Consider the following 24,972-nt stretch of genomic DNA (forward strand, 5'->3'; position numbering starts at 1 on the left):
TCTTTTTGTTGCGTCATCTCGTTGTGTCAGCTCTCCCTGTGTGTGGTGCCATTCCTGAGCAGGCTGCACTTTCTTTCGTGCTGGGCAGCTCTCCTTACCGGGTACACTCCTTGCTCATGGGGCTCCCCTACACGGGGACACCCCTGTGTGGCATGCCACTCCTTCGCGCATCAGCACTGTGCATGGGCCAGCTCCACACGGGTCAAGGAGGCCCGGGGTTTGAACTGCGGACCTCCCATGTGATAGACGGATGCCCTAACCAGTGGGCCAAGTGTGCCTCCCTAATTTAATTTTTTTGATTCCCATGTATAGATACAAGTCATATCTAAATTAGAGAACTCGAATTTGACACAATGAACACACACTTTGTCTTAAACTAGCCCTGGAATGTGAGGTTTTTTCCCTATCAAATCAATTTTATTGATACATACTAATAAAGCATAAATCCATACAAAGTGTGAAATCAGTAGTATTTGGTGTAACCACATATTTGTGCATTTATCACTTCAATCATCCTTAGAGCACTTGCATTATTCCAATGATAAAAAAACTCATCACCTCTCTCTCAATGCTGTACATAGCTGCTATTGTTTCCTTCTCTCTAGCATATATGTATTTATATTTTGTAAAAACAGTCTTATATGCAATATCATCCATATTCGTGCTTTACATATTTTGCTCTCTTAAACAGTCCTATGTTACAGTCGTGAGTGTTTTAAGAGACAGAAAGACCACAGCTTTTGATTGACCTTTGGCCGATACTATGTTATTTAAAAACATGACGCCTTAAAGCTTCTCAAAGCAAAAAACGTCTTAAGTGTATTCAAAGTGGGTTTTTTTAAACATTAAAACTATACTTTAAAATTACTTTTATATGTTTCTGAAAGATTATACCATATCTCCATCGTTTTAACGTGCGAGGCTAACACAGACCAAGAAGAGGCTGCAACAGGCAGGTTAAGACTGTATTTTAGGGGTCATTAGTTCGTTCCTAGAGAAGGTTCTCTGAACCTGCAGAGCCCCTGGAAGCCCGCGGAGGCGCCCTGTTGTCTCCTGCGCGGGAAGCTGGCTCTTGGGGTTTCTTTGCTGGACCTGCCTTTTGCCATTGATGATTCTTTTTCTTACAGGACAAGACACAGAGAACGCAGACTGGGTGGTCTCTGTTTTAGTTTAGGCTTCTAAAGGAAGGCTATTTTTTGTTAATCTTTTGTCTTTAGTTCTTGAATTTTTTTAGTTTTACTTCTTGAATGTGGTTCAGTTTGTGTTGTTTAGTTTTTCTCTCTTTTATCGGTGTAGATACATTTTATGATTATTACGTAGGGCCGTTTGATTGCTGTACGTTTTGTGCACGCTCGTGAGCAGTTAAGAAGTTGGATTTTACTTCTCACTTTGCCACTTTCGAGGTAGCTGAATAACCTGAATTTATCTGTGGGCATACCGTTTCCAGGTTAAGGTTTTGTGATGGCTTCTCTGTTTACTCATTTTTAAATTTTGATTTATTTATTCATGTTACTCTTTTAGGTTGCATTTTGAGTCATCCTCTCAACATCCCACCAGGGCTTTCAGCAGCAGTTGGATTCACTTTCTTGTGTACTGTATCTTCTCTCTTGACTTAGGTCTTGTTTTACTGGAACACACCCACTAGTAGCTTCCTGAAAAATCTGAGTCCTTGCGAGTCTTTGATGCACCTTCCTTTTGAGTGATAATCTGTCCAGTTCTAGAATCTTAGGGAGGCAACCCTTTTCTATCAGAATGTTGAGGGCATTTTTCCATTGTCATCCAGCATCCAGTGTTGCTAACTAGTCCCAAACTATTTTGGTTATTTTTCCTTTGAAGTCACCTGTTCTTATTTTCTAGAAATTTTATTCCAATGATGAGCGTTGAGTGGAGTGTTTCACTTATTGTGAATAAATACAATTACATGTACAAGCAAATGATGAGGCCACATCTGTGGTTGTCATTTGGTAAACTCTTTCAATCTGGAGACCCTTGTCCTTTAGTTTTGTGTTTTTTTTCTTAATCGTTCTTTATAAAAATAAATTCTTTCATCCACCTTCTCTGCTCTGCACTGTCTTCCTGGAACTCTCATTAATCACATATTATACCTCTTATATTAATCCTCTGAGTCTTCTATCTTTTCTCTCATATGTTTTCTTTCATCGTTTTGTATTATTATCAGGGCTATCTTGTTGACTTTTTTTGAGTTTTTAATGTTGATTGTAAATATTTTAGTTTTCTACGGTTCTTTCTTGGTATCAATTGTTCTTTTTCAGGGCATTCTGTTCTTGAATTTTGACTATCACATCTTTTCTCTGAGGATATCATGGTTTTCGAAGCTTTTTTCTGTTTTGTCCCACTTTTCTTTCATATTTTGTTGTTCTTTTCTCTCCCACTGAGGATTGTCCTTCGGTGCTTGGTGATCCTAAGCTGATCAGATTAAATCTTTATATCACTTAACAAGGCCACATGGCATAGCATTATTTTGATGTTAATCATTAACTTTAAATCTGAGTTGCTTTTAATGGTTCTTGTCTCTCAGAAATACTCATAGAAAAACTATCTTTTAAAGAAATGTTTTGACAGTTAAAAAAATGGTTGATAATGGAAGCTGTACAATTTTTACTTCTTCCTTCCCTTTCTCTTTCTCTCCTTCCCTCTCTTTTTTTAAATTTTTTTCTTTCTTTTCTCTTTTTTTTCCTACTCTTTTAAAATTTATTTAGCATTGCTCATGTGTTTGGCAGATATAAGGATTTGCAATCCCTATGGTTACTTGTGGATGCATTTTATTTTGTTAGTGAGAAAAGATAATCACACCTGAAGGCAGACTGAAGGCAACTGGAGGAAGGAGGCTGTAGGTGCTGCACACGTGGGAAGGGAGTGGAACCAGAGACTGTAGCATTTGTGGTCTTCTAATGTACAGTGTAGTTCACATTACAAGCCAAATAAAGGGTTATATTTGCAGTGTTCGGTATAATGATGTTAATTAGTACTTTAAAAAGTAATGCATATGGGAATCCTGTATTTTATGCATGATCGTTCTGTAAACCCACAACTTCTCTAATAAAGATGAATAAAAAATAAATACATAAATTAATAAGTAACAAAACCAACAAAACAAAAAAGGTAATCATTTTAGTAGTTGCTGACTTTCTCAAGTCTTGTTTGGACCGAGGGTTTTAAAATGCTAAATTGTGGTTTCTCAATTTTCATTGGAAGGAAAGTTAGGTTATAGGTAACCATACATCCTGACTTCCATGGGACTATCCCAATTTGGTCAAAATTCATTTGTTTCAGCAATCATGTAATAGTAGCATGAACTGGGGAAATTATTTCACCTTTCTGAGCCTTAGTTTCCTCATGTGTATAGGGCTACTTTGAGGAGTTAATCAGAAAATGTACTTACCATAATGCCAGGCCCATTAATAGGGACCAAGTAAATATAGGTATAATTCCTACTGCCAGAATTTATTACTTTGAATCAGATTGCTATCATTTAGTGCAATTGAACCTCATTTGCACTCATTTGAACCTTGGTAATGAAATATTTTATCCAAATTTAATTTTAGTAGAGTCATATGTTCCTATTGATCAATTATTTTGTGTCTTTACCACTTAATGCTCTTTGTTGTAATAAGTTAAATAAAATTACTCTCAGTTATTGATTGACTGACAGGGTTGATCTCTAATTGACTGACAGTGCTGATCTCTTAGCTGCAGATCATGACTGAGAAGGGTTGAATAATCTTTTAGATTTCTTGCTTTCTACAAGACTTCATTTGGAAGCTGAGACTATTGCATCAGGTGTTCCCATACAGATTGAAAACTCTTGCTTATTTCACTTTAGCTTAGTTTATCTCTACATGTTGATTTTATCTTCCAGAACAATTCCAATTTCCAATGTGTTGTCCCATTGTGCCCCATAAGGCACACTCAGATTTATTATGTTGTGTGTTATGCTTTTTTTTTTTTTAGGTACATGGGGCCTGTAATTGACTTGGGACCTTGTATGTGGGAAGCCGGTGCTCAACCACCGAGCTGCCTTGGCTTTCCCTGAGTTGGTTTTTTCAGCTGTTTGCTTGTTGTTTGTTTTTGTTTTTGCAGGAGGCATTGGGAACTGAACCTGGGAGTTTGGGAGGCAGCTGCTCAACAGCTTGAGCCACATCTACTCCCAATGTGTTATGCTGTTTGCTTTGTAAGCTAGAGATCAATGTCTTGATACTACTAGCTATGTTGGCTTCATCCTCGTCCCATATTGTGATACTGTGTCTGGTCAAAGTTCTGACTCTGATTGTCTTTGAGCCTTGTCTTGGTTTCTCATCTGGGTTTCTCCATATAATTTGTTTTTTAAAGTTAATGGAGATAATTTATGATTCTTACCCTGTAATATTATCAAGTTCATACATAGTCTATCTTTTTCGGTGAAGATTTGAAAAATATGACTAAAATATCCTGAAGAAACCTTATTACTCTTCAGCAAAAGATACCAAATGAGATAGTATAGTCAATGGATCAAAATAGCCATTTGAATCCCCATGGCAGAGTAAATTATTTTGTGAGGCTAGAAATGCAATTTCCTGCCAAAATCCACTCCAAGTAAGTAATCGCACATATCAAGTCCCTCTCACCTTAAATTCCATTTACTAGAAGCACTAGGTAAGTGGATTTGGTCCGGTGGTTAGGGCATTCATCTACCACATGGGAGTTCCGCGGTTCAAACCCCGGGCCTCCTTGACCTGTGTGGAGCTGGCCCATGCGCAATGCTGATGTGCACAAGGAGTGCTGTGCCACGCAGGGGTGTCCCCGTGTAGGGGAGCCCCAAGTGCAAGGAGTGCGCCCCATAAGGAAAGCCACCCAGTGTGAAAGAAAGTGCACCCTGTCCAGGAATGGCGCTGCACACATGGAGAGCTGATACAACAAGATGATGCAACAAAAAGGAACACAGATTCCCGTGTTGCTGACAACAACAGAAGCGGACAAAGAACACGCAGCAAACAGACACAGAGAACAGACAACGGGGGGGGGGGCGGGGAAGGGGAGAGAAATAATAAATAAATAAATCTTAAAAAAAAAAAGAACTAGAAGCACTATACATAAGTCATTGTGTTTGTAATTCTTGGGTATAGTTAATTAATGTTTTTAATGATCTAAAATTATCTACCATTTAGGTCTTAATATCTGTGATTTCCTAAAAAACAATTAAGTCAACCACTGAGTTTTTTCCATCCAAGCTAATGATGGACTGTTTTATACATATTACAATTGATGGCATATACCATGCAGCAGTATAAATCATCAGTTGGATCTGAATATGATATGATACTTCATTCATTCAATGACATTTAGTGAGTGGCCATTACATGTTCTGTATTGAGCTTGGTGCTGGAAATAAAAAGACACTAGGAATAAGACATTATTCCTAAATTTAGGGAACTCACATTCCAGGTAATAACTAGTGGACTTGATCTATTTGGTGAAGAAGTTGTGCTTGCTATTTAATATATTTGTATAACATCAATGGAATAAAATTTGACTATATTTTTCATTTTTAAATCAATATCTTGGAAAATAAACAAATAACTTAAGACCAGTAAAAACTATGAGAGCTTTGTTTTGTTTCTTTCTCCATTATCCAGATATGATTTGACTGCTAATAAAGAGAAGTTGTGATGGCTTGGAACTGTATATACCCCTCTGCCCCCCACCCCCGAAAAAACAACAACAACAACCACACAGCATGTTCTTAAAGGTAATCCATTCCTGTGGGTGTGAACCCATTTTAAACAGAAACTTTTGTTCAGGTTTCTTCAGTTAAAAGTGACCCATCTCAATCAAGATAGGTTTTAATTCTATTACTGGAGTCCTTTACAAAAGAATGAGACTTAGACAAAGAGAGTGAAAGCCATGTGTAGCAGTTTGATATGGTTATGAATTTCAAAGATATATATTGGATTATGTTTGTAATCTGATCTGCACCTGGGCCTGATTGAGGTATGATTAGGGCTTTAATTAGGCCATATCATTAGGGCACTGAGTCCCCACCCACCAAGACAAAAGATAAAAGACATGGCAAACGACAGAGTTGTGGGTTTCTGATGTTGGAGTTTTGATGTTGGAGTTAGATACTGAAGCCTTAAGCTGGAGTCCTGGGGAAAGAGACAGAGCCATTCGCCTGAGAGTCTACAGCTAACCTTGTGGAGAGAGGTAAAGCCTAGAGGGCCTCATAGTCTACAGCTGACCTTGTGGAGGAAACAGAGGAGCTAAGCCCAGAGGAACCCAGAAAGCTTGAACCCTCAAAGACGTCAGCAGCCATCTTGCTCCAACATGTGGAAATAGACTTTGGTGAGGGAATTAACTTGTGCTTTATGGCCTGGTATCTGTAAGCTCCCACCCTAAATAAATACCCTTTATAAAAACCAATCAATTTCTGGTATTTTGCATCAGCACCCCTTTGACTGACTAATACCCCATGGAAGCAAGAAGCTGAAGTCAATGAAACTCAGAAGAGAAGAGAAAGACCAATAGATGCCACCATATGCCTTGCCATATGATGGAGGAGTCAGAAGCACTGGCAGCTGGTCTTGGGAAAGAAAGTATTGCCTCGATGATGCCTTGATTTGGACATTTTCCTGGCCTCAAAATCATGAGTGAATACATTTCCATTGTTTACGCTGAATCATTTCATGGTATATGGTTAAGGAGCCTAGGAAACTAAAACAGAAGTCATTGAAGAAGTTCAGGTAAGAAATGATGATGGAATTAGAGTAGTTGCAAAAAGATATACAGGACTGAGTGGATGATGTTGGAATAAATTTTGGAAGAAGAGCTGTTGAAATTTGCTGATGGATTAGATGTGGGACTGAGGTAAAGACAATCAAGAATGGCTCCTAGGTTTTTTGTTTGAGCAACAGGAAAGATGATGCTGTCATTTACAGAGATGGAGGAAACTTAGGAAAGAATAGATTTGAGAAAATGGAAACAAAGAGTTCTGTTTTCAATAAATTAATTTTGAAGTGTTCATTAGACACTAAAGTGAAGATTCCAAGGAGGTGGTTGGCATATAGTCTAGAGCTAAAGGGAGAGTTAAAGTCTACAGCCACAGCACAAAAATACTATTTAAAGCCAGGGGACTGGATAAGCTTGCTTAGAGAGAGAATACAGTTGGAAAAGAGAAGAAAAACTAAGACCTAGTCCTGAGATACTACAACTTTTGAGATCAGGTGGAAGAGGAGAGGGCAACAAGGGATACTGAGGAATCTCCAGTGAGAACACCCAGAGTGTGATCCACTGGAAACCAAAAGAAGAAAATATTTCAAAAACTGCATGATGGTCCATTTATATCTTGTGGGTACCTACAGTTCCATGCGATGTTTTCTCTGCTTCAGAAAAATAAATTAAAGGAGCTTAATTAAATTAAAAATAATTTAAGGAAAAATAATTAAATTAAACTTCAGGAATAAAATTATGAGATATTAACCTGGCAAAACATTGTACAAGTGTTCAGTCAAAAAAATGAGTACTTGGCCATAAACACTCTTAACCACTGTCACAAAATGGATCATCTGTCAAATGGAGATCCTAACAAAAGATTCTCCTGGCCAAAGCTCCCTGATGCATCGAAAAGCCCAAAAGGAGGAAGATTTCTTTTCTGACCAATGGGTTCTTGGCTTTTCCTTAATTTCTCTCCTCTTGTAATAGTTCTAGAGATCTTCTTCCCTAACCTTGTCTACTAAAATCTAGCATACATGGTCTTGTCAAGAACCTATTAAAACACTTTAGGATGAGGGATTTTGGAGGAATAAACTTGACTTGGGGCAAATAAATAAAAACTTCATATTAATAAGTTTGTTTAATTAATAAATAATGCTTTTTCAGACATTTAAATAAATTCCAAATACATAATGTTAAGCAGAACCATCCAGCAGATGATTTAAAAATTTTTTCATTGTTGTTGTCAACTGGGTTCCTATTTTAACATGGAGTATTCCTTTCCAAGTACTCCCATTTTTTAAAGTTGCTTAACCCCTGATTTTGTTGCCTTGTTTTGTATGCAGTTTGCATTTCCATATTTTTGCCATCTTTAGATCCATGGCAAAATGTGTCATCCTCTTATATTTGGCCTCTCTGGTTTCTTGACTTTGATATTAATTATCTAGGGTCTAGATTGCTTATCTTATGCTAGTGCTCTTATAACTTTGGCTCATATAAAGAAGCATTTTTCTGGCATGTATGGCACCATCTAAGTAAAACCTGCAATTTAGTTGATTCACACTTCCAGTCCTCTCAGTTCTACATTTTCCTCAAATGATATTGAATGTATCTTCTTGCTCAGATATTACCTTCTCCATGAGGCCCAATATAACCATCACATTTCCTCCCATCCCCCACCCTCTGCACTCTTGGTCCACTTTAACCGGCTCAATTTTTTTTCCCATTGCACTGATCACTCTCTAAGATTCTGTATAATTTATTTCTTTATTATGCTTGTTAGTTATCTCCCCTTATTTTAATATACTCCAGGAGTGTAGGGATTTTATCTATTGTTTTTGCTGTTTGGCTGATGATAGTGTTAAATAAATATCATTTTGAGTAAATGAATAAGTGAAATGAGATAATATATCAGAAGCACCTGACACAGGAGTAAGTATTCTTTCTCTCTACATATAAATATTTCCTTTTCCTCTTCCTTCTTTTCCTCTTAAATGCTTTTTCCAAAATTCCAAAATGACTACTTAATTCTCTTTAATTCCTTTCTATGTCACTTTTGTTACAGAACCTTTTGCTTTTAAATAACTCCATCTCTCTATGGTCTTAGACCATCAGATCTACCCAGAACTGCCTTCTCTGTGAAGGATGGCTACAGCACTTTTTATGGAGTTGCTGCCATATATAGTTCTCCGAGGAGTTCAAAATACATATTAGGCATGTTAAAGACAGCCATCATCTTGCCTGTTGTTGAAGAGATACTTATTCCCCATCTCCCTTCTGCATTTTGTGGTGAGAAATACCCTCAGAATGACCTTTCCTTCCTCTCTCCCCACCCCTTGCTCATTTTCCCTGAGAGAATGGAAGCAGCAATTTATCTCATTTATGATTTTGGAAGAAAAAGCTGCACATTTTGGTTCAATCCTTCCACCTCCCCTCTTTGGGACCTGCCAGCTTGCAGAGAGGCTGTGCTCTGCTCTCTTCTCCCCATTGTGACTCACTTGCAGTTCTCTAACACTACTTCTCTAATGTAAGCCACATTCTCCAAATAGCTTTATCAATAAAGATTGATTGCCAGATACCACATCAGTTGTGAAATATATTGAATATCAACTGTGACTCCATTAATCAACAGACAGTCTCTCTTGGGAGGAAGGGATAATATTGCCATTACATGAAAACTTAAAAGGTTTTTTATGACGAAACTGGTTTGTCCTCTTAGTTGTAGGAAAAGCTGGGGAGAGATAAATTAGAAAGTGGTGTTTCAATCAAGCCAAGACATTACTGTAGCTCAGTGGTTGAGTGCCTGCTTTGCATATAAGAGGTCCTGGGTTCAATCCCTGGTACTGCCCCAGAAATAAATATATAAATGAATAAATAAATTTAATCAAGCCAAGGATCACCTAAGGACTGTATGTAATGTTAAATGAAATTGGGATGTTATCCTAAAAATGAACTGTTATAAACCAATGTGGTTTTCTCTCTTATATAAATATTTTGATGTTAATACAGTGCAATAATATACCACCTTGTGGAGGCAAACACATATTGTATATTATGTTTTATATTTGTGTGTGTGTATGCTTTGAGTAGTAAAATACTCAACTTGAAACTAAGAAAATCAATCTAAACATTTATAAAATATTGCAGGGTTTAAGGTGAGAGCTAGTATAAGATCAAATCTAGAGACAGTAAGTATTTCAACAATTCTTAGAGTTGATTATGGAAGATGGATTATTAGAACTACTTTTGTTCAGAATAATTAAAAATTTTACCTCTAGAAATAGTAGTTGCATATCTCTTTTCAGTTGCTGAGCAAATTTTTCATAAGATCAAAATGATCTCATTCTTAAATTATGCAAAGTAACAGTCCTGATTCCCGACACAGTGTCTGGCTTATAAAAAGTGAATTTAGGACTTTAATGCCTCTATAGATGTGGATTATTTTATTTGTCAATAAAAGTATTAAAAATTATTTTATTTACCAGTAAATATCTTTTTAATGCTTTCTGTATTCAATTACTCTAATCATTCTTTAAACATTTTTTCTTATGCAATTGAAGTTTGGGGAGGTAGACAATAATCTTTCAGAGATATCAATACTTAAACACTTTGTGTGATGGTTAGGTTTCTGTGTCAGCTTGGCCATGTAATGGTGCCCTGTTGTTTGGTCAAGCAAGCGCTGGCCTGATTGTTACTGTGAGGACATTTTGTGTACATAAATCATCAGTAAACTGATTGCATATATGGCTGGTTGCACATACAATCAATTGAGAAGATTGCCTTCAACAATGAGAGATATATCATTCAATCAGTTGAAGGTTTTAAAGAAGTGATGATTTCAGCAGTCAGAAGGGAGAATTTCCATCTCTACTTCAGCCATCCAACTTCCGGGGAAATAATCAAAAACCTTCCTCAAATTTACCAGCTTGCAGCCTGTCCTATGGAATTTGTACTGGTGCAACCCCACAGTTAGATAAAAAAATTTTTTAAATCTCATAATATTTACAGATATCTCCTGTTGGTTCTGTTTCCCTAGAGAATCCTGACTAATACACTTTGCTCTACCATGATTCATCACACATCATCTCATTCTCAATTATTTATCATGTATCTCCTTCCCGGCCTCCTAGTCATTCTATGTCACTATTCAAATCATATGGAAATTTTCATGGATAAGAGAAAATACAAGCTATAGTGGTAGGCAGTGTGAATAAAGAAATAGGTGATCAGGTTCTTAGAGAGATCTACCCTAATTGAATTGAAAGCATGAATATATACATCCAGAATGTTCAATGAATTCCCAATAGGAGAAACCTTAGTAAACCCATGCTGCACATAAGGAAAAAAACAGAATTCTATAACCGGCAATATTGTCTTTCAAAAATGAGAGAGACATTCAGACATTCCCAGATAAACAAAAGCTGAGGGCATTTGACACCACTAGACCCACCCTACAAGAGATGCTAAGGAGAATTCTGCAGATTGAAAGGAAAGGATACTAGACAATAGGTCCATGTGAAGAAATAAGAATCTTTGTAAAGGTAATGACATGGGTAAATACAAATGTCAGTGCTATTGTATTTTCAGTTTGTAACTCCTTTTTTTTTTTTTTTTTTTACTTCCTACAGAATTTGTAAGGCAAACACATAAAATGCAATGATAAAAATGACTTTGGACTCATAATGTGCAATTTGTGACAAGAACTATATAATGGTGGGGGGCAGTACGCTATAAGGACATAATTGGTGTTTACTACTGAAGTTAAGTTGGTATCTAACCAAACGAAAGTATTATAGATTCAAGATGTTAAATTTAAACCCCATGATAACTACAAAGAAAATAATGGAGAATATGCAAGCCCATAGAGCCAGAAAGTATAATACAGGTAGCCAGGTACAGAGGTCAGGGGAATGGGGAATTAATGCATAATGCGCACTGGGTTTCTGTAATGGGATACAGGAAAGTTTTTGTAATGGAAGAAGGTGATGGTCCCGCAACAGTGTAACTATGCATAATCCTACTGAAAGATATGCTTGGGGGTGGTTGGGATGAGAAAATTTATATTATATATATGTACTCATAATTTAAAAAAAGGATAAACAACTAAAGAGACATTGACAATTAAATGAAATATGTGATCCTGGATAGGCTCAGGATAAGGGGAAAAAAAGGCCTGAAAGGACATTTTTGGGAGATATGAAAAACTTGGAATATAGACTGTAAGCTATATCAGTGTTAAATTTTTGACCTTGGTAACTGCATTTAAGGTAGTTCCATAAGTGAATATCCTTGTTCTTAGGAAATATGTAAAACAGTATTAAGTGTTGAAGGAGCATGATGTATACAACCTATACTCAAGTGTACAGAAAATGGATTGATAAATAGACAGATGTATAGATATATGAACTGGTAGATTGATGGATAGATAAGTAGAATGATATGGTAAATGTGAGAAAATGCTGAAATTAGTGGATCTGGGTATGTGGGGACATAGAGATATGTGGGATTTCTCTGAATGGGGTTTGTATATTTTTCTAACTGTCTTGTCAGTTTCAAAGTATTTCAAAATAAAAATTTTTAAAAATTAAATGGGATTATTTTAATTTAAAAAGTGTCAGAAAAATTGTGAGGGACCTTGAAATGAGAGAAAAAAAATTACTAGATGCCCTGAATGCTTCTGGATTATCTTGACCTTTCATTGTCTTTGAGCTACTGTACAATTGTGTATACTGTAGGATAATTAGTAATACAAATGATTCTTGCCCATAGAAATGTAAATGAATTGTGGCCTGTGGAGAAGCATCTATTTATAAATTCATTTCAGCATTTCTGATTGCCTTTATACCTGTATTTTTAAAAATTCTTCCTTGAACTGACTGCACCTTATAGCTTACCTCATTAATTAGCTAAATAAAGCCTTTAACATGCATTCATTTTATATTTGTATAAGACTCATTGACTTTGACTTTAAAAAATTATCCTTTAACAAAAGTAGATAGTTTTACCTATCATCTTTCAATTAGTTGAAGAAAAACTGTAAGAAATATGTATTTAAAAAGGGAAGTTACAAAAATATTTAATTAGAAGGAGGAATGTAGACAAATGCTCTCGTTACATTTGGTAAATATCATTGGACCTGGACCGTATTTCCAATATGATAAAAATTATTCAAAACTTGAAATGACTTGTACTTAAAGCTGTCCTGTGAAACACATTAAGGAACGTGTATAGATTTTCTGAGACAAAAACACAAACAATTTCAACTTCAAATTAGTTTGGGAAAAGACTTAGATTAACCTACGTTAAACAGAATTCTTTACTACAGAACTTGTCAGTTTTCAGTAAGTTAAATGCATTGAGAAATCCAAGAGAGATAAAATGTATAGTATATCTCACATTTATAAGATTGTGGAAACTTTCATTATTATTATTCTTTTTATTGACCTTGGCCTTTGCCTTTATTGACCTTGACTTTCTCAAAACACATATTTAAGCAAACTGGTTTGTTTAAAACCTGATATTAAAGGAAGACGTGTACAATTTCTAGTAAAGAAATGATAGGGGTGGGGTGGAATTGTTCTACCAGTCATCTAGTTTCCAAGGACTGCACCTGTCCTGAGAGAATCAGCTTTGCTCTCAGTGGGTGTCTGGGGCAGGGAATTGGAATTAGAGGTGTAAGCCTTTCCATTTGGGGATCACCTGGGTGCAGCTGTGACTCTCTCTGCATTTATGGGGCACAATCACCAACACAAACTTCTAACACATGCTGTTAAAAGATTTCTTGCTTAGTAAATATTTGTAAGACGTTTCACTTGTCTCTTGTAGGTAAGAGTGCAGATAAATCCAATTAGGGAATAATCCTTGGTAAGAACCATATTGAACTGTTTCAGATATGACAGAAATGTTACTTGGTTTATTTTCAGGATATTTACATCAAGGAGGAAGAAGGAGGAGGAGGAGGAGGAGAATGAGGAGATGGAAGAGGAGACATTCTGCTCTTATATTTAAAACATAATATTTGTGCTTCAACTCAAATTGCTCTTTTACAACTACATTGCATCAGTTACTTAATTATTTAAAGCCTAAATGCCTCTCACAACTTAGAAAATAGTGTGATGTCCAGGTTAAAAAATGAGAAAATGGTATTTTGGGGGCTCAGGCCTTAAAACAATTTGCCCTAGAAACTCCAAAAATTCATTGGATAATAATAATAAAAACATCTTGCGGGGAATTATATACAGGTCTCCCACAATGTAACAGTTACTTTTGGAAAGTTTTCTTTAAACTGCTGATTTGATGGATCTAAAATATTTTGCTGTTCTGTTTCTAGGTGACTCTTTTTCTTTTTAAAGTTTTATTAGGGTATTAAGAAAAAAATTATATAAACTTTTTCAAAACATTCAAAATTAACAAATTGGGTGTGATTTCATTAATACAATGTTTAGAATGAGATATCTATGAGTTTAATATTGAGGCACTGTGAAAAGTATGAAAAATTGTAGGAGTTGATCTTTTCACTTAAAGCAACATCTAATCTACCTGAAGCCTTAATAGTGTATATATGTATGTATAGAAATGAAAAACAAAAGGACAACAATTCAATAGAGAATGTAGATAAATTAGAAGTTGTATGGGATAGCATATATATATATACACACACACGTGAGAGAGAAAGAGAAAATGAGAATGATAAACTTTAAAAGAGGAAAATGATGTAAGACAAAGCAAAGTTCCAGAGATATCATTCCAGGCAGGTGATTTAATAGACATGTGGTATAGGAGGAGGGTAGCAAAAGGAAAAAAACAAAAACAAAGTGATAAAATAAAGTTTTTCTAGTACTAAGGGTTCATGCTGAGGAATAATGGGAAATTGGTCAGGATAGAGTACAGTGAAGTAGTATAGGAAATTCTGAAGAATTTTGACATACATTCTTACTTTTCTAATAAGTCACTCACCAAGAACCTTTTGGAAGTCCTCTCAGTTTTAAAAGGAATGTCACTGGTTATATTGATATATTTTTAACGTATGTTAAAACATTACTAATTCAGATAAATTAAAGGAGAGACTAGTCTGTACTAATTAGATTTATGGACTGTGGATCATTTATTAAGAAAAGCCATTTTATTTCTTTTCTGAATTTACGATGACAACAACTACACGATGAATGTGTTGCCTTGCTAAGCCTCCTGAGAGAATTACTTTAACTCTTTTAGAAAAATGCTTTATAATTACGGTATTTTTCCTAAATAATGCTTTCTTAAAAAAGGTGCTGAAAACAATTCTTTTTAGGGGTTTTAATTATCCCGTAAACATCTTGTTTTTAAAGTTAATCAGCGGGGCAAATGTTTTCCTTATTATGTGGCATTCAAAGTGTTTTTCCCTCTCCGGTGCTGGACGTTTTCTGTTCCCCCCCCCAGGACCTCTCTTCTACCGGCCTGCACTCTGCCTCGTGCTCTAGGAGGCTGATCTCATAAGGCTCAGATCAAAGGCCCCTTTGCTTTCTGGCTTCAGGGTGAGTTTGGCCAAAGGGAGACACTAGTAGAAGCTCTGGTGGGTGGGAGCAGGGTGTGTTCAGGCACAGTACTCTCTGCCAGCTCCCTCCCTGTCATTAGGTAGCCGTGTTTCTGTACTCAAGGCCACAACTTCTCTCCAAAAGCCTTTACCCTTTCCGTGTTCCAGAAACCGTTCAGTCACCTTGCACCTTCAGGCCTGGCTTGTAATGACTTTCACGTATTGCTGGACCAGCATCTTGCACCATTCCTGCTGGTTGCTCTTAATACCAACTCCACCAGGGTAAAGAAATTCTTCATTAAACATGTCTGAATGGCTCTGTTTGAGTGTGTCACCTGTTTTTTATTGGGACTCTGGCAGCTAAAATACCTTTCACTTAAATTAATTTTAAAGAGGATAAATGGAGCTTAAAATATGTTTTGTTGAATATGTGCACATAATTCAAATGTGTTTAACACATTTCATCATCAAATTATTTTGATAGTTCATCAAATTATTTATTTGCTAAAAGTTGAGCACCTACTATGTGCCAGGCATTGTTATGTGATAGCATTATAGCCTGTTCAAGATTCCTTAGTATTTATGTTAGTATTATTAACATAACATAACATATTAGTACTTATGTTAATATTATCAGCTACTTAGAATGTATTGTGTTAGGATAGAAATCAATTGGTACTTTATCATCACCAGCAGGCACATGTGGAACACTTAACTACATGCAGAGAATTGAGCCTACAGGTCCTAAAACTACTATTTCATATTTTTGTGTCTGTAAAAGAAAAGTGTACTGAACATAAGGTTCATATTAAGAGTTTTAGATCATTTAGTATTTATTGTACTTTGTAAAATGTGGGACTCAACTGTATAGAAAGACATAACTACTTGAATAAGGAAAGACTGATTTACATTGTGTAGAACAGTGTATGAAAGGAGATAAAGACAACGATAAAATAATTAATGAAAAAAACTATCAAATTATTAATTGCTCAGGGTATTAGCTTTCCCTTATTCAAATAGTTTGGGACCTTTTGTGTGAACAGATTTACCTTTTTCAGAGCATTCGAGTAGTATATTAGTTACAGTTGCATGAATTAAATTGCAGGAATTTTTTGAATATATATTAAGTTCTCTGCAGATTTGTTCATCACAGTATTTCTCCTACCTAATTGAAAATGGCAAATATATTTGAAGGTTCCTTGTTTATTAATATTTTATTGCAGATACCCTAACTAGAATTAAAATTTTCTGAACATATTCTCCAAGAACATTTTTGTTTATTTACCTTAAAATATTTTAAGGAAAATGAGATAAAAAGAATAAGTCAAATTAAACCAAGTATTTAGTTAAAAAAATTTCCAGTAGTATGATTGTGCTATTATGAACTAAATATATTGTATAATCTTATGGAGTTAATAACTTGAATATGTGTCACCAGAAAATAGAATGAGGTTAGAGAATGGAAAGCTGAGGTGCACAGAACTGGTAAATAGATGTGTGTCAATCTTCGGAAATGAATAAAAAACACAACAAAGTAAATAGCAGTACTACTATAGGAGTATGACAGTGGTTGAACAGTCTAAAGTCATGTATATCACTAACAAAAAAGCTAAAAAAATATAACATGGGACTGAATAGCATAGTAAAACTTCATGTGACATAGAATATGGGTAATATTGCATCTATAAAACTTTTTTTTAAACTGAAAAAATGTATGTTAATACTATAAGATGTTAATATCAGATAAAAAATTATGCTAAGTGAAAGAAACCAGACACAAAGTACTACATATTGTATGATTCCATTTAAATAAAATATAAATATAAATCAATTTATAAAGATGAAAAAAAATTCCAGTAGGTCTCCTCATATCAGTACAAATTCAGTGCAATCTTCTGCACAAACTACTTTAATGGATATAGGTTACATTGACTATATAACTTGACTCTCAACTACATTGATAGAAAGAAAAATATTCATGTGGTTAGCTTTAAATTAAACAATAAGTTAAATTACATCCCAAATTCAGTTTCCTGATAATTTTAAATCAAAGATTTAGCTCTAGTTTAGGATAATACAAAATAACAGAGAAAAATCATAGGGTTTGCAAATAGCCATTAATGACTTCTTAAGATTTTTGTTTGCCTTTGTGTAACTGCAGAATTGGAAGATAAAATGAGATTGAAACTTTAAGTTGGATCCAGATACATTACAGATCATTAGACTACTGCTCTAGTATAGGAGCATTTAGGGAGAGAAGAGGGAAGGACATTTCTATTCTCAGACCAAAATTGCCAATCAATTTTTCTTCAAATTGGTAAGAAGTAGTTTAGAAAATTACAGGGGCATCAGCATACCCCAGCATCCTCATATATCTCTTTACTGTTAAACTAAATACAGGCACAGTTTTCCAGGAACTCTATACATGAAAGGCAATAGATCTCATTCTTCACACACAGATTTCGTATTAAAAACATCATGACAATAAGAGCAACAGCAGGAAACAAATGCAATTAGCAAAGGAAACATGGGTAAAACATTTAAACCCATAACTTTTATGCATTAGCTCAATGATTCATTTCAAATTTAGCCTTCTAATTCATTTGTCTCCAGGTGTCCTCTTTTTCATATCTAGATCTATTTTTTCAGAATTATGTGTCATTGAAACACTGGAAAAAATAAATTTCACCCTCCTAAACCATATGCAGCTTCAAAGCATATATAATACAATATTATTTTTATTCAGAAAGTTCTTTTACTTACTTGAGCAGCTTTCAGGTTTTAGACTTATTATTTACTATTTTGAATCTTACATAAAAGCAATCAGTTGATGGACTCGCAATACGCTGCCAAAATAAACTCATTACTCTTTATAATAGTATTTTGATATCACCACCACAATTGTCACTTAACAGACAGAACATAATGTTTGTGATTTCCTTGAGAATTAATGTTCAGAAAATGACCAAGTTCTATGAGGTCTGTTATCAGTTATTTATTGAAATATTAAATCTCTGCATCTATTGCTCTACCAACTACAACATGGTGGGTTTTCTTAGACAGGTGAACCAAATAATCATAAAGTTAAATAATAATAACCAAATTATGGCTTTCTATACCTACCCTGGAACACACTAAAACAAATAAAATTATTTGTGTCTGATCTACTAATGATATGTTATTGTTTTAACCTCCCAACAGGATCCAGAAATGGTCTCAAATATATATATTGAGACACCAAGATTTCTTTCATGTGTAGATTATTGAATTATAGTATTTTTAACTTTAAATATGGCTTTGAATTTCATTTTATTTACCCTATCTTTTCAGTCACTGTTTCTTTGAGATTCGCAAGATAGCATCTGAAATGTCTCCTACTTTTTTACTTTTAAAACTTCACATGTCTGTGGAAGTTCTCACATCTCCAAATACCTCTCATGATAATTTAAAAAAATCTCTAAAATCTCCCACATGTTCTAGAAGTAATGAAGGGAACAAGGAAAGCCAGTGTGGCAAATGACCAAGTGCTTCAATTTAGTTTCAAAGTAATTTTTGGTTATTTCTCAGTTTCTTTACAGATCTCGCTATTTCCTGTTTATCACCCGAACTAGTCAGTGACAGCACACACAAGGAGATTATGAAAGCCTCTTAAAGGAGTATAAAAGTGTCTCCATTTTAGAAGAAATTTGCAAGATGTATCTACTCTATACCTATTTTCCTCTTCCTATTTTATTACTCATTTTTTTAAAAAAAAGAGAGAAAAGGGAGATACTTTAGGAATTTTTTAAGATACTTGAAAATAGGATACAATTTTAAGCATTGTATTTTCCTTATGAACATCTTTTAAGAATAAATGGAAGCAGATGTGACTCAAGCATTTGAACACCCACCTCCCACTGGGAAGTCCTGGGTTTGGTTCCTGGTGCCTTTTAAAGAAGACAAACAAACAATGAGCAGACAACCAGCAGACATCAGCTAAAAACAATGAGCAGACAACAAACAAGACACCAAGCAAACAATGAGTAGACAATGAGCAAAAACAAATGAGCAGGGAGTGGATGTGGTGCAAGCAGCTGAGCGCCTGCCTCCCACATGGGAGGTCCCTGGTTCGGTTCCTAGTGTCTTCTAAAGAAAAAACAAACAGACAACAAGCAAAAAACCCCTACAAAACTCTGAGCAGACAACGAGAATAAAACAACAAGCAGACAGTGAGCACAAACAATGAGCAAACAGATGAGGGCGCCATCTTAGGGTGGGGAGGAGAATAAATGGCAAAACTCCTGTCAAATATATCTTTCCAATTATTATCTATTGCATCATAAAATGCACTACAAAACACACTACTTAAAATACTGTGCTGTAAATAACTTTAGGGGAGCATTTATATTGATTTGTTTATTTGCTAGCTACAAAATAACAGGAAAGGGGAATGATACCAACACTGCTGATGTGACAGATCATATACTTAGATATTACCACTTTGACTCTAAAAATTAATTTTATATTTAAAATTTGGTGTTGTCCTTTTCCATTTCAGTCAAGCAAATACTTTCATGAGCACTTTAACTAAGTTAATAATATAAATATTCAAGCCCAGATTTACAGCTTGGAATTTTATTTTGTATCATTTGAAAGGCAGACAATAATCAGAGCTAGCATTTATAATTTCTCTTTATGCTCTAGGCATTGTACTCTTTGAGCAATATTCATTATTTCACTTGACTACATGATAAGTATTATTCCTCCCATTTTGCAGATGAAGCACTTGCACAAAATCATATGGAGGTTAAACAACTTGCCCATGATAACAGAGCAAGTCATGGACAATGATTCAAATATGGCCTGTCTGATTCCAAAGCCCATGTTCTTCCCATTAATCAAGCAAAAAGAAATAGTATTTTCAATATGCTGTTTTCTTAGCATTCTTTCAGAGCTATATACTCTGAAAGTCCCAAGTCACATGCTACTTTCCCCACTTCTGCAACATACTTCTTCATGTATTGAAAAGTAGTGCAGCATGAGATGAAAGAAGAGTAATTCCAAAAATCAAATTTAGGAAACTGTGGATATTCTGTTTCATTGCTTGAAAAACTGTGAATTGATTTTAATTTATCAACTATTAATATGGTAAAACTCACAATAGACACGTAAGACAACAGTAAAACTAAATTGGAAAAGTAAATTAAATATTAAATATTTCAATGTCTGTTTCATGAATTCATTTTTTCTATATTTCTAGAGCTCTCCTTGGGCTCTTATGAAGCCTCTATTTTATGTTTTCATGACAATGAGGGCATTCCCCAAGTGTGGTGCAATGGGATGTGTCATGGGGGAGGGTATGACAGAGGAAGTACAAGAGAACATTTCTTATCTTAGTTTTTCTTTGTCATTATTTTTCATTTTGGTAGCATCAGTTTAGTGTAATACCTTCTACATATCTCATTTCGTCTAAAATATATTTAAAAATCTGAAATGTGCCCTTTGTCTAATGCAGTTGTTTTACTATAATGGAAAATTAATAGAAGCATTAACAGTGGAGCTTGCCTTTGGATTTAATATAGGCCATATGCATAGTTTTGCAAGTTGGCAATTCAACCACAGCATACAATTTTAAATTGATAGTTTTAAAAAAGGATTGCATGAGAGGCAAAGAAAAATGTATTCTCTAAAAATATTACATCATTTGGGTTTGTAGAGAGTACAATGATTTAATTTTGGAATATATCTTTGGAGACTAGAATATAAGACAACATACTTTTTCTGTATACTGCATTTGTTTCCACTTACCAAAAAAATTATTCAGGGGCACATCCTCGACAAACATTTATTGATCATCAATTTTTTGCAAGGTTATATGGAGAAGAAAAAGATCCAGGCTTAACTAGCTATGATTTAAAATCTGGTTGGAGCAACAGGGCATTTACAATTAAGATAAAGAACAAGAGTTCATAATTTAAGAAGTATATCATGGATGCCAAGAATATGGACTGAGGTCACCTCTTCTTCTCTCTTGTGCCTATGGTTGACATTGATAATCGATCAAGGCACTTTCTGGCTGAGTCTGGTCATGGGGAAGAGTGAACCTTCCTCATCACTGAGCTCCAGGCTGGCCGCAGTAGAGACGGGGACGATGAAGATAATGGGGGAATTGATAAGAGAGGTCCCTGAGCAGGGAGAGGCACTGGGTTCTAGCATATAAGTGGATATATAAACAGGAATGGAAAGGATGAAGGCATAGAATCTAATAAGCTCTTAGAAATGTGTAGATTAGGTAAAGCTTCACAACATTCTCCAAATCGCATTTTCCCTACACATTAATCACCTCAGGTTTAGGCATATATGCCCAAATGTCTATGGACCATTTATATTTGGTTATCACAAAGATACATAAAATTCAACAAGTCAAACAGTGAATTTTTGATACTGTTTCGTTCCCACAAAACTGTTTCTGTCTTTTCTAACTCAGGGAATGGAAGTGCCATGCATTCAGTTGCCCAAGCTATAAATCTGTTTGCATTGTATTTGTCTTCCCAGTCTTCCTCACTAAAACCACGTCTAATCAATCACTAGTTTCAGTTGATTCTATCTCCTAAAAAACTATGAGCATTGGGGGGGAGGGGCAGCACTCTCCCTGAACATTGGTATAAATGTTAGGAGAGACTTGCCCTTCCCACACGTGTACTGGGTCTGCCATCTTGGCCTGAGATCTTTTCAGTCCAAATCTTTGCTTCCATGGATCTGCCCTTGATGTCATTCTTCCTTCAATTTGCCCCTTCTCTGCTCTTTTCAGCCCATGATTGCAGTGGTTCTGCCCAAACAATTTTTCAAAACCCTTGTTGACTCTCCATGCAATTCAAAGGGTTCAAACCATCAGACAAAAGAACTTTCCATAGATCCTTCCTGGACAACTGCATATCCAGTCCTGACTTCCTCTGAGATATCTGACTGGATCCATGTTCAGATAAACCTTCACATGGAACCCTGACCTCAGGGACTTGCTGCCCAGAAGTCCAGGGAAGTCCCTGATTGAGTGGCTTCAGCCCCTGGTTTCAGAGCTTACTACTTGGAGAGGCTGAGAATTTTCAGAAATCATCAGTTTCTGGTTTCTTTGTTACTTAAGAGTTTATTCATCAGTGAATCCCTTTCTCTTGCAATTTATTTTAAGCTGTAAGGAAAAACCAGGCTGTACCTTCTACACTTAGTTTGGAAATCTCCTCAGCTAAATATCCAGTTTCATCACTTCTATCCAAAATCAGACCACAATTTTACCAAGTTCTCTACAATTTTATAACAAGGATCCTCTTTCCCCCAGTTTCCAGTAACAAAAGCAGCATTTCTTTCTCATTGGCAGTATCTTCAATGTCCATATTTCTACCAATAGTCTCTTCAAAGAAATCTAGGTTTTTCTATCAAATAACTGACAATTCTTCCAACCTCTCTCCATGACTCCGATCTAATGCCATTTCATATTTTCAGGCATTAGTACTAACAGGACTGCACTTTCTGGTACCAAAATCTGTCTTTGTTGCTCAGGTGCTAAAACAAATATCATACAATGAGTTTGCTTAAATAACTGGAATTTATTGGCTCAGGGTTGAGGTTAGAAGAAATCCAAAATCAGGGCATCAGCAAGGGGATGCTTTCTTTCTGAAGACTGGCTTTCTGGGGCAGGCTGCAGGAGATCCTTGGTCCTTGACTTTTCTGTCACATGGCAATGCACATGGTGATATCTTCTCTTTTCTCTTCCAGATTCTGTTGACTTCCAGATTCTTCCCGTGGCTTTCTAATAAGGACTCTAGTAATCCAGATTAAATCCCAACCTAATTTAATTGACTACAATTTAACTAAAATATCCAAAAGTCCTACTTAAATGTGTTTATTCTCACAAGAAAGGATTAAGACTAAGAACATGCTTTTCTGAGGTACATAGCTCAATCTGTTACACCAGGTTTTGCCCCTTTTGGGTTTTTGAATCCTGATTGCGATTATCAGGTGTAATTCATCCAGTTGCAAAGGGTAGCTATAAATATATATGAATAGATTTTATCTGAGAATTTTATTAAGATGATGAAAGAATTAGTTGAGAATGAACTGACTGAAGAGTTGAGAATCACAGACATTTTACACTACAATAGACTTAGCATACTTACTGACAACGTAATATAATTGATATACAATACATTTCTGAAATAAATTTCAAATTCTCTCTCTTTGAGGAACCAGTGATATCACTTAGGTATAGCTAAAGAGCATTTTTCTTCAACTTTTCCTTCCTCTGGCAAATTCCAATTTTCCTTTACTGTGTCACTAAATGTTCATTCTCCACACTGGTCTGTGGTAGGATTACTTTTTCTTGATTTAGGGAAATTTCAATTATTTACAGAAAATTCTTAGTCTTTGTTTGTGTGGGTTCACTAAATTCACTGTAAGTACTGAGTTTTAATCAATGGGAGCTCTTAAGGAGCTATCATCTCTCAATTATGCTCTGTAAAATGCCAGCTCTAATTGCTTATTATTTGAAATGGCTTCTTTTTCTGCTGACTTGACTATCTATCTCTTTGGGTTTTGCTCCTAGGCCCTCTATTGTTCAGATAAGAAAGGTTTCATCTTACATATGTTTTGCCTGGGAAATTAATATTCTGAAAGACTGAGCTGAAAACAGTTTTCTCATCAGAAACAGACTCTTGCTGTGTCCTGTGTAACTCTCTTAACTCACCCACTTTCTCTCCTCATTCTCTGCCTAGCACTATTTGCTTTAATTTCAGTAGTGTTGTGTCAATTTTATAAGAACAATCCTTGTTCTTGTAATGTTTACTTTTTTAAATAATCCATTTGTATATAGGGGAAAAAATAATGCATGAATAGGCCCAATCTGTTTTTAAAAATGAAATCAATTTAAGTTGTTGAGAAAAAGACAATTCTAATAAAGTATATTGGAGACATGATAAAATTTTCTACAATATTTTTTGGTGAAACCTCTATAGAAATGGCTATAAAACTGTAAGAGAATTCCAATTATTTCAACCCCCTTCCCCCTCACTCCTGGCCTATATTCCTGTATTTTCCATGGCTCTGCATCTTAGGAAAAGTGGTATGGGTAAAGGAGCTAACATTTATTGATGATGTATTATGTGCAAGATAGTTATTTCAATTTTAGTTGTCCTAAGAATTCTGTTAGTACTATTATCCATATTTTATAGACAAGAAGATCTGAGAGGTTAGGTAATATTTTTAATACCACATACTGAGTAATTATTAAAGTTCTACCATCTTAGCTAGCATGGTAAGTGAGACAGGCCTAATCCTGCCCCCTCAGAGCAAGTAGTTGAGCAGAGAAGGAAATTGTTTTCTAGCTAGGTGCGGCAATGGGTGAGGGGCAGTGCTAGAGAAATGACTTAAGCCACAGTCCAAGGTATTGATCTGGCATCTTTTTAACCTACACTCTGTAAGTATATATGAATGTTTCCTTTTTGGATATGGGTTTAGAGAAGATGGAAAAGATTAGATATAGGATCCAGATTTTCTCCTTTAGATATTTGTTAAAATTTGTTTCAGATAAGTAATTATAAAATGACCGTAATAATTGGTTTTATGCCTCATGTCAACTGATGGTCATGCTAATCCATTTTCTGGTGGCAGGAAGCCACATCCTTACAATCACCACCACAATTAACGACGCTTCAGGAGGTCTCAGTGGAGCAGTGATGATTAAATTGGTCACATCTACATTCAGTTTTTAAATTAGTCAGTCCATT

At 35.4% G+C, this 24,972-nt stretch overlaps 1 pseudogene; it reads left to right on the forward strand.

Annotated features, from left to right (window-relative positions):
* The first annotated feature begins 959 nt into the window (after positions 1-959).
* Positions 960-1,158, forward strand: LOC111763520 (small nucleolar RNA U3; annotated as a pseudogene).
* The last annotated feature ends 23,814 nt before the right edge of the window (positions 1,159-24,972 follow it).

This window comes from Dasypus novemcinctus, chromosome 16 (assembly GCF_030445035.2).
Source record: "Dasypus novemcinctus isolate mDasNov1 chromosome 16, mDasNov1.1.hap2, whole genome shotgun sequence".
In the NCBI taxonomy this organism is placed as follows: Eukaryota; Metazoa; Chordata; class Mammalia; order Cingulata; family Dasypodidae; genus Dasypus; species Dasypus novemcinctus.